An 11660-nucleotide genomic window follows, 5' to 3' on the forward strand; every position below is an offset into this window, starting at 1 on the left:
GCAGCAAGTGGCTCAGTTCACTCTTCCTCTACCTCACTGTTCTACTTAGACCCTTCTAAGCAGACTGGAGATGCCGGAGAACCCTGTGTGTGGGCGTGGGTGGTGGAAACCTGCTTTACTCGCTCTGCCAGCTCAGATGCGAAGAGCGCCTAGAAATACCGTGTAGACACACCCAGAAAAATACTTAACCAAATACCTGGGTGCCACGTGGCCCAGTTAGGTTGATATGTAAAATTAACCATCACATTATAATGTATTTTTTCTGTTCAATACAGTCCATTCCCTCCAGAATTAGAGCCTGGACCACTGCCAAGGGCGACACCGTGGAGCTACCAGGTAAGTCTCTGGCTGCCCCGTGGCCCCCTCTCTTAGAATATATTCTAAGCATCATGAAACCATAGTTTTGTTTTAAAAACCTGAATGTGAAAAACCTAGCAGAGTGTCTGGGATACACACATGCTTTCTGTTTCTCTCACCATTGTTATCACTGCTTCTATTACTACGAAGCCCAGTGACTTCCGACGTCCTTAGCGAAGGACTCCAGGTATCACGAGAAGGAGGCATTTGTGCGGCGACAGTTTGGTGAACCTGTCCATTATGGTTGACAACGCCCCTCCCACACACTGTGCGCGCTTCAATCTGAGGCAGTGGCCGCGGCAGTCTGCGGGATTTGGGTTACCTCTGGGTGGTGAACCATATTGTTGGATAGATGGCTCTCTGAAAAGCTAGCCATCCTTCATGCTTGGAGCTATTAAACACGAAAGCTCATTACAACAATAATGACTGTTTTGATATTTCCAGTGGCCTTCAGTGAGGTGGTCACTGGGGGTCTTAATGAGGCGTAAAGCCTTCGCTGTGCGGCAGGTACGGGGTCTGACTGGCCCGCTGGTTCCCATAGACCTTACCTCCCTGGGACAGTGCAGGTGCTGGACTACATGGCACTCAGAGGCCTAATTCCAAGTCACCCGCCGTGGCCTTTCCACCGCTCACTGCTGGGAGGGCCTGTTCTCTGGGTCCTCAGCACCTCTTACATTCTGAAGCATCGCGTAACGGTTACTGTGGTGTTATTATCATTATTTATGTAACTCTCTACGGTTTAAAACACTCCACAAGCCCATTTTCCCATGTAATCCTCAAAATAAACCTGTAAGAACAGAGCAACTTGCTATTTTTTTGCAATTTCCATTTTGTTCTCTCTTTCAGAGCTTCCCTTTCTCTGCTGAGAGTCCCACCTGTTTGTTTATTACACTCATTTTTTGCTTTAAATTACAGAACAGCTCATTATTAATCAGTATTATTCAAAGGATATTTCTGAGTTTCAGGGAAGTTATGTGACTCATTCACAGTGAAGCATCCAGTGAGAGGCTTTGAGAAGACACGTTTATGCCTGTGCTGGCTGCTTTGATATGTTATGTTGACTTTGTGACCAAAACAGGGCCAAAAGGAAAGAGGCAGCCAAGAGAAACTGCCTCAGATTGGCCATGATAGAGAAGCTCAGAAAGATGAGAATGAAAATTTCTGCATTTTCTCCTTTATCTCAGAAAAGTAGGAGAGGGTCTGAAGTCAGATCAAACACAGGTGCTGTTTGCCTGGCGGCCCCTTTCCCCCCATCAGAACCATGGTTTGGATATTTAGGGGTCTTTTTGTTGGGGGTATTTGAAGGCATACAGTAAATAACAACCTTTTTCTCTGCCCATATTCTGAAACAAATGAGAAATAACACTTAGAAAACACTCAGCGACCAGACCATCAACGTACCACATTTATCATAGTTAAAGAGGTAGGCTGGAGGTTACGGTGCGCCGTGAGAGCTAAGGCGACCTGGCTCTCTCCCCAACACGTTCCTCCAGTACCCATCTAGATGTGCGGCAGCCCACCCAACTGAGCACTTGAATCAACGAAGTCACACTTAATCAGCTGCGCCTCCTGCTGGCTCAGGTGCATGGGAGAAACGGGTAGAGAATAAAATGCCTGCAGTCTCGACTTTTGATAGAGTTTTGCTCCATCCAGGTAGCACATACAGACTAGTGGCTGTGGTAACTCTGTCCATTTCTACAGAGAGGCTTTTGATGGTACAGAATGTGGGGAGAGTTTAGGGGAAATCCCTTAAAATGGAAACTGAATATAAATCAGGAAAAAAAAGTCCTTTCTAACGCTGACCATCCAACAATCTGTACTGAAAAACACCCAAAGGAATCTGTGAACAAAATCACTTCTGTTGATAGTTACCATATTTTTAAGTCTTGTTACGCCCATTGTCTAAAATAATAAAAATATATATTTATCTATACGTTTATGAAACATAAACAATGAGGGATACAGTAATAAGAAAGTACACACACTGAATGATGACCATGTGCTACCCAGCTTGCTAAGCACTTTAGAACTTTATCATTCGGTTTGCTGATAGCCCTATAAGGAGAGCGTCATTGTGTTTCTTGTTGGAAATATTCGGAAACCAAGGCACAGAGATGTAGAGTGACTTCCAGGATGGGAAACAGTGGAGCTGGATCTGTATCTAAAAAGTACACTTTCCAATTCAAACTAGGTAGGCTTAACGTCAGATTCTAATACCAGCACGTTAAGAGAATATCCTTTTCATCCCAGTCCACTTCTTTGCATGCACATTGTGAGCTTCATTTGTCTCCCAAGGACTCTTTTGTGATACCTGCATCTTTGAGACCCTGTTAGTTGGGTGTTGGTCTTGTTTACACTCTTGTATAAATGAAGTCTTGATAAACAGTGTTTTCAACAGCTCTGTAAAAATGGCTTCATTCTCTCAAATATACCCTGGTAGTAGTTGGCTTTCTTCAGCCTGGGTAACAAGAATTGCTATTTGAATTTGGAATCCTTGGTCTCTGGCTTGGGGCTGTGAGCATTGCTCGTAACTTAGTTTATTCCAGTTCCATCTCTGTTGGCTCAGAAGACTCCATATTTTTGCCCGTTTTTCCTTCGTTAGGAAGAACATCTCCCTAAATGTTCTTGAAAAAACATGACATTGCGTAGAAATACGGAGATGCAGCACCATCGCTGTGTCCTGGCATGTTGCAATCTCCTTGAGGGTGGAAACTATGCCTGGCATGTTGCAATCTCCTTGAGGGTGGAAACTATGCTTGTTTCAACTTTTTTTTATAGTAGGGGATAGAATAGATGCTCAATAAATAGTTATTGAATATTGAATGAAATATCCGTCATGAATCTCCAAGCAACAGCTCAGATTAACTTCTAGATGGTGCCATAATTCTGTCATGTCTAATGGATTTCTGGAAAATAAAAAAGATTGTGTAAAAAGACAAACCCACCTATTACCAACATTTCTGCCTTTTGTTAAACTGAAAAAACTCTTTGAAAAACACAATTGGTAAGTTTGAAGTTTGGCTCTTAGAAGAAACCTCAGTTGTTTCAAACTAGGATTTATTTCTTGCTTCTTTCCATGTGTCTGTAGGAATTGTAGTGCCCAAGTGGGAGAGGTGCTCAAACTGCAGCCTGGGCCTGATCCAGATTCTTTTCTTTTTCTGTAATTAAAAGTTGTCAGTCTTATGGATTACTTAGAAAACAAGTTAGAGTGGCAGATTTAATGAGTCATGTATTATTTCCAAGCTTCAAGAAGACTCGTTCAGCATCGTGCTGCTTTGTGTGTAGTGATGAGCAGTGTGCATCGTGCAGGACGTTCTCTTTGATGTCAGAGGGAACGTGCCAGTACCCTCCAGCTCACTGGACTTCCGAGACCCTCAGTGAGCTGTGGACCACTGAATGTCCCTGTAGTTCATCGCCCCATTTGCAGATCACACGCATCTTTCTAAAGTGTCTGCGTTTCCTAGGAGTTCTGATTCATCAGATCTAATCAGCATAATGATTCCATGTACCGTACCAGCGAAATGTTTCGTGGAAAATCAAGGTTATTAAGATTCCTACAGACACGTGAAAAGAAACAAGATAATTGGCATAATCCTGGATAAAATGGTAAAGGTGACCTGTTCTTTCTACCAGATGAAAATGATTCTTTTTGATAGTTTTTCAAATTGACACAGAGGAAAATGCATTTTCAGAGTCAGTAGCTGCAGACCGGGCGCCAGAGGCTGCGTTACCTCATTCCAGTGAACACACGACATCTGGATTAGCCACTGAAATTGATGCCACCACTTACTACGTTCCTGACAATCTACAGCCATACTCCAAGAGGCATCTGCCTTATGTACAGGCTAAATAGAGTTAAATGTGGATATAATAGAAATAAACAACCCGACATTTTTCAAGACTCTGATGGTGGTCCTAATTTCCTCAGGGATAAAGTATTGCTTTCCATTTTCTATCTTAGTAGGGAGAGCAAATCCCCAGTAAGTCCGTTCGTCTCTTTTTGCAGAATTGCCTTGACTCAGCAGGTCGGAAAGCCTCTGGGGGGGTTTGACAATGGCAGATGATTGGCTGGGTCTTCAGCTACACTGGACTCACTGTTGGGAAGTCTTGGACCAAACTCCATTTATCACATGATACATAGCCTCACTACTTTGCGCGCCGTAAAATCAAAGCCACTAATAATCTCAGAAAAGTCTGCGCATATTTCTTCGCCCGATGTGCAGCCGCTGTGGTTAGAAAGCAAAGAAGCAAACAGCCCAGCAGCAACAAACCACAGATGTATGGTTAAACAGCGGTCTGAATGATGTTCGCACAAGCTCAGAGAATAAAAGGAGAAAACCTTCTAGCTCACTGTGTGAAGCCAGGACAGTGCTAACTACAGAACCTGAAAGTAGCTTAAGGAAGATAACAGGCCAGTCTTCCTTGTAATCAGAGGCCAAACTCTCTCTCTCATTCCCTCTCTCCCTCTGCCTCTTCCAATCTATCTGTCTGTCTATCTGTCTATCTATCTGTCTATCTAAATTACATCAGTTAGAATTGAATTTATTCTGGGAATGCAGCGTTGCTTTAACAATTGATAATCAGTTTTATCATACAGCAAAATAAAGGATAAAATCACATAGTATAGATTTAGAATGAACCTTAGATAAAGAAAATCAGTGGATAACACTGCATGTTTGCAATAAGAAATAATCTTAATAAACTAAAACTAAAAGTGAATATTTCTTACTTCGAAAATTAAACAGACATCTTCCTTGAGTGTCAAAAGTGGGAACCTTTATCCCTGAAACTGAGAATGAGACAGGCACATCCATTATCACAAAATCCATCCACATACATACACATATAAGCACTCACATGCCATAAATTCCACATACAGAGTTCCTGAAATAGGAAATTCAGAATCATGTTTGGGTTACAAGCTAAGGTGATATAAATATATATATATAAATAAATTAGAAGCTTACCATGAATGCCACAGTTAGCTTTGAAGAGGGGTGTAAGGGAGAATCTTGGAAACAATGCTTTGTAAGGTGCTGGCGATAGTCTGTCTTGACCTGAGTGGTGATGACACAGGTGTCCATTTATAATTAATCACTGAGCTGTTTGAAGAATCTGGAATCACACAGATCTGGCTTTGAATTCAGGCTTTCTTAGACTTAGGCTGATGACTTCTCTGCTTCCGAGTGTCCCTTGTCCTTACAAACACTGCGTGGGGAGCGTGGGGGGCTGTCTTACAGGGATGTGGGGGACCCCATCACATTTGCAAGGCTCTCCAGACCAAAAGCCCCCCAAACATGATTTCCCCTGCCCCTCCAGCGGCCTCCCCATCAAGACGCAAACACAGCTGGTCCTCCTATTTGGAGCACAGCGTGTGGGGAGCGGGGCTGCGGACATTTTTACAGTGAGTCACATGACAGCGGCTGCCTGTGCAGAATGGTTGCCTTCCTTCTGGGCCGTCTTCCACAGGGAGGGACTGACCCTGCTTGGTTATGGGGACCCAGAGGTCCATCTCTGACTTTAAAGATCAGACCTCAGATTTTGTTCTTAGAGACAGAAGAAATGGATTGCTCATTTTTACACTTTTAGTGGATGAATATATAAATCGAATAATAATGTTAAGTAACATTAAGTATTTTGAAGGAAAATGAGGTATGGAAGGTGACAAAGATAAACACGGAGTGTGGAGCTCGATCCTAAGTGGGGGGCGCCCGTCAGGGACGTCCTCTCAAGACGGGACGTCTGATCTGAGACCTGACCTTTCTGAGGGAGGGAGTCTTGCAGATACATGGTGGAAAGGAGTTTCAAGCAGAAGGAAAGAAAAAGACCTAATGTGACTTGGGGACAGCAAAGAGCCTAGTAGGCAGACAGAGTTAGTGACAGCGTGAGCAGGAACCCAGGAGGCAGAGTACCTGGCTGCCTGAATTCTCCACAGAAAGGTAGGCTCCCACATCAGATAAGAGTCGCCTTTACCTTACTTCCGTCTCTGGGACAGCACTCTAATCACGTCTCTAATTGCCAGTTGTCTCAAAAAATTTTCTTTTGGAAAAGAAGCTGATGCAGTGACTGACTACAGTACTAAGTCAGGGATTGGATTTGAAGCCTAACTTGTTCTGATTACTGGCTTTGTGGTGATGTACATATGTCAAATTATATACACATGATTACACTTATAGATTAATATATAAATACAAATCAACATACTCTATGAATTAATTTATATGTAATTAAAATATATATTGTCACATATAATATATACAACTTAAAATATATACATATGTATTTTTAAGTTTACCTAAGCCTATTTCTGCACCTATGAAAGGTGATTATGATTCATAGTGCACTGTTTCTTAGCAGCTTAAATGAGAAAAATATATATTTTTTTAATGTTTGAAAATGCTAAATGCTGTATACATGTTTAATGGAATAGAAGCTAAGGTCCCCTGTGTTTCTCCTTAGCAACTCCGGCTTGGAGGAAAAATAGCCTTATCATAACCGTGACCAAAGACATCCTGAACACCGTCACAAGTCAGCATTTTCAGTTTGGTCTTTCCAAACACCGTGGGAACGCGTCTCCTGTATCTGTCTCCCAGCTAGCTCAAGACATCTGTTGAAGAGCAGGTACAGTAATTCTGCTTGCTTTTGTGGAGTCTGGGATTTACTCAAGTATATTAATTGTTTAAATTAAGACTGTTTTTCTTAGAGAAGTTTTAGGTTCACAGCGAAATTGAGTAGAAAGTACAGAAGTTCCTCCTCTATTACCTGCCTCACAGTGCATAACCTCCCCCGTTATCAACGTCCCCCACCAGTCACGTGTCTGTCACAGCTGATGAACCTATAATGACACATATTACAGCCATTTGAAGGTCTTCCTTTAAGGTTCACTCTTGGTGTGGAACATTCAGTGGGTTTGGACAAATGTCCAGTGACATGTATTCATCATTAGGACAGTATTCAGAGTATTTTAACTGCCCTAAAAATCCCCTATCCTCAACCTACTCATGCCCAGCCTTCTAAACCCTGACACACCGATCTTTTTATTTTCTCTATAGTTTTGCCTTTTCCAGAATGTTGTACAGCTGGAATCATAGTATGTAGCCTTTTCAAATTGGCTTCTTTTACTTGTTAATATGAATTTAAGGTCCCCGTGTCTTTTCAAGGATTGATAGTCATTTCTTTTCAGTCTGGCTGTACCACAGTTTATCTATTCACCTGAAGGACATCTTGGTTACTGCCAAGTCTTGGCAGTTAGCATAAAGCTGCTTAACTATCCTTGCACAGATTTTTGTGTGGGCATAAGTTTTCAACACATTTGGGTAAACACCAAGGAGCACGATTTGCTGGATGGTATGATAAGAGTATGTTTAGTTGAGTTTTTGTAAGAAACGGTCAAACTGTCATCCAAAGCAACTGTACCAGTCTGCATTCCCACCAGTAATGAATGAGAGTTCCTGTTGCTCCACAGCCTCACCAGCATTTGCTGTCACCACTGTTCTGGCTTTTGGCCATTCTAATAGATGTGTAGTGATTGATATCACATTGCTGTTTTAATTTGCATTTCTCTGATGACATATGATGTGGAACACCTATTCATAGGTTTATTTACCATCTGTATCTCTTATTTGACAATGTGTCTATTAAGATCACTGGGACATGTTTAATAAAGTTCTTGTTTTTTTTATTGTAGAGTTTTAAGAGTCCCTTGTATATTTAGATAAGTCCTTTCCAGATGTGTCTTTTGCAAAAACATTTTCTCCCAGTCTGTGGCCTGTCTTCTCATTTTTCTGATATTATTCTTGGCAGAAGTTTTTGATTTTAATAAGATCTAGCATCTCCATTATTTCTTTCATGGTGTTGTATCTAAAAAGTCATTGTCATACTCAAGGTCATCTAGGTTTTCTCCTATGTTATCTTCTAGGAGTTTTGTAGTTTTGCATGTTACATTTAGGTCTGTGACCGGTTTTGAGTTAATTTTTGTGAAGGGTGTAAGACATGTGTCTAGATTCATTTTTTTGCATGTGAATGTCCAGTTGTTCCAGCAGCATTTGTTGAAAAGACTATCTTTGCTCCATTATCAAAGATCAGTTGACTACATCTGTGTTGTTCTATTTCGTGGTTCTATTTTCTCTTCCATACATCTGTTTGTCTGTTCTGTCGCCAATACCACACTGTCTCAATTATTATAGTTTTACAGTAAGTCTTAAAGTAGGCGAGTGTCAGTTCCTCAACTTTGTTCTTCTCTTGTAGTATTCTGTTAGCTATTATGGCACTAAGTTTTTTTCAAAATATTTGTTGGAGAAGTTTTGCTGCAGCCACTGAATGTTGCCTTGAGTCTTCCATCCTGCAGCCTTGCTGAGTTTGGTAGGTGATCACTGATTAAACAGTTTGAGTAGCTTATTGCCAGATGGTCATAGCACTGTCCCTTCTCTCTCAGTTTGACTTGTGTAACTCCAGCCAAGTGGGCGTATATCAGTATGTTCTACTTGTATCATTAATGAATAGATTGATTCATCCATTCATCATTCAATGATCATTATTGTTTGTCAAAAAAAAATTCAGGCTCTGTTGTAAGCTCTGTGTCATTGAACACAAATGCCAGGTTTCTTGCCTTTATGGAACTTTTGTTTTAATGGGGGAGAATATCATAAAGATGTATGGTATATTATAAATAATATTATTTGGGGAAAGTATTTCCTCAAATTTCCAATATATCGGGTAATATGTTGAGAGTTGGTAGCAGTAGTCCCTTTGCAGTTCTTTTCTCAAAGAATTGGTGTACACATAGGAAAACATCTCTCCTTACACCGGTAAGTTAGATGGCCCTAAGGTCTAGCTTGCCCAAGATAGTCCTGGTTTATACTGCTGTCTCATTGCTACTGATAATAATGGATGTTTGGAAAATAAATTGCAAAGTCACCCTAACAACGTAGTTCTTTTCGTAACCCCAAATCAGTAACTTTACTATTAATACTTTATATGAGACTGACGGTCAGTTCAGCTATAACACTTGTGAAAACGAGAATTTCTCCCAGCACTACTGCTCTATTTGGAAAGAATTTAAGCATAACCTAATTTCCTCACTGATTAAATGCAATTTACGGAGAAACGTCAGCGTTACTGAGCCTCGTAGGAATACAGAGGATGCACACGTTTCAGACGTCTGTGGTCGTGTCGTCACCTGGGTTATGACCCACACTCATCCCAAACTGCAGCTACAACTTTCTGTCTGGTTGCAGGTCACCCTCCTTCTGCCTCTTCGAAACGACTCACAAGCTAGAACCTTTTCTGAAGCCTCAAACTGTAAGTAATCTCCAGGGTTTTTTTCAAGGTAAAATGCCATATTTCTTGTAATATTTATGGCTTTTTTGGCCATTTAGGATGTGTAAAGCTGTATTATCATTTCTATTAAGTTCTCTATCTTTTTATTGTTTTATGTCACTTTTTACTATTCTTATGATGATGTTTCCGAGTCCTGTGCCCCCAGGCACATTTTTCCTGTCAGTTCGTTAGGGTTTATGGCACAATTTTGCATCACCTGGTGCTTCTGAGGTACACAAACGCCTCACTGGAGCAGGACTGGCTATGGTTCGTTATTGCCGCAACAACACATTTTTTTGTTCAACAGCAAATATGTATAAAACCCTCTTGACTGACATCTGTGAGTTTGACTGTGTCGTTTGCGTCTACCTGTTGAGTTTCATGATTGACTCCTCTTGCTTTCCTGGACATCAGTTAAACACCAGGCTCGGTTCTCAGCTCAGGAATGGGGTCAGGAAATTGAAAAATGAGCAGTGCAAAAATGATTGCAAAATTCCTACTAAGCTTTAGCTGATTTTCTTAATCAACTTAGCATTTAGTTAAACACCCATAAGGTGGATTTATAACCCCATTTTTACAGATGAAAAAACAAAGTCTTCACAAAGAGTTCTACAGTGTACATAGTGTGTTCATTTATGTACAATGAATGTATCTGTACCCTTCTGACCTGGTGAGATCAGAATTTCAGTTGCGGTCTATCACTGTGTCTCCGTAGTGGCTTATATGTGCACAGCTTGTCCAGTTTCTCAGCAGTTAACACATAACTCTCTATAAGGAAAAGAATGGTTTTCAAATAAATTTTGTGAATGAGGATATAATTGTCATTTTAACTCTGTGGCTGGTTGCTACAAGAATGAATGGCTTTGACAATTTGAAAAAATAAATCCCATAACTAGCAAGTTTAGTCATCTTGGAATGCTGGTGCCTACTGCAAAGCCTGACTGCAGGAAAGATGAGAAGGTGGGGGCAAAGGAAGGAGACAGAACTAGAAGCAAATGCATAAAGAAGGATGACGTGGATTGATCGGTGAAGACTGTTTATCTGCAGTTTATACTTCATTTCTAGACTCCTCCCTATCTGGGTCATCTGCATGTGGAAAGGGATGTACTTTCCTTGTCAGAATAAATTACCTTGATTATTCACACTGGTGAATCCCAGGACTCACTCCTTGTAACACAAAGGATTTCCTGGTCTCCAGCTAGTCCTTCAGATCTAGAAAAGCATGCAGACCACGGAGGCTAATTAAAATGTGCGACTAATTGTGTTTCCTGTACCACATGGAAACAATGGGATGAATGTGCCTATAATTAAGGCTTAAAAATCCACCACTGAATAGCCAGTGAAAGTCTCATGATGCACAAGGCCTCAGAAGAAGAGAAATCATTGTCTTTTCATCTTTTAAAAATTATAACTATCTGTTAACAACCAGTATGTTTGTAGATTCTTGATCACACGTATACCTTGAGTTGCTTTTAGAACAGTCATTGTTGGACTTGCAGTAGTTAAAGTGGGAGGAACTCGGTTCCTTAAATAATAATAATGACATTATCACAGTAATTTAGAGTGAAATCAGGTCTCTTTGTTCTCTTGGAAAGTATACTTTCACCATCAATTAATTCATCTTTTATTTATAATTATGATATTATCTTGCATGACCAAAGTAAAATATGGATTTATGCACCTACGTCTTGGAATAGAGTATGCATTCAAATTAAAGAAATATAAGCTATTTGTACAAAAATGTTAAAAAGCACTGATTTTCATTTTCATTAAATCCAATTGCTTTCAGGGTCAGTAAGCCTCCACAATCTCACTCCCCATTAATGTGCAAAAAAACAGTATTGGAACTAAAGCCAGCTGAGTACCAATTTTATCCCCCTGGAGATACCTGTTATAAACAAAAGGAGAAATGAAATTGTCCACTTAAAGAAGCCAATTATTTTTGGAGGCTTGTCATGTGAATGGAAACCATTTTAGCTTTATTC

The 11660-nt window shown here is 40.6% G+C and overlaps 1 long non-coding RNA gene across 1 annotated transcript; it reads left to right on the forward strand.

The window, feature by feature from the left end:
• The first annotated feature begins 228 nt into the window (after positions 1-228).
• LOC105082962 (uncharacterized) lies at positions 229-9640 on the forward strand. Its single transcript, XR_836567.2, has 3 exons — positions 229-336; positions 6817-6978; positions 9594-9640. It is a non-coding gene; the product is annotated as an uncharacterized LOC105082962 (long non-coding RNA).
• Positions 9641-11660: the final 2020 nt, after the last annotated feature.

The sequence above is a fragment of the Camelus bactrianus genome, chromosome 25 (genome assembly GCF_048773025.1).
Source record: "Camelus bactrianus isolate YW-2024 breed Bactrian camel chromosome 25, ASM4877302v1, whole genome shotgun sequence".
NCBI classification, from domain to species: domain Eukaryota; kingdom Metazoa; phylum Chordata; class Mammalia; order Artiodactyla; family Camelidae; genus Camelus; species Camelus bactrianus.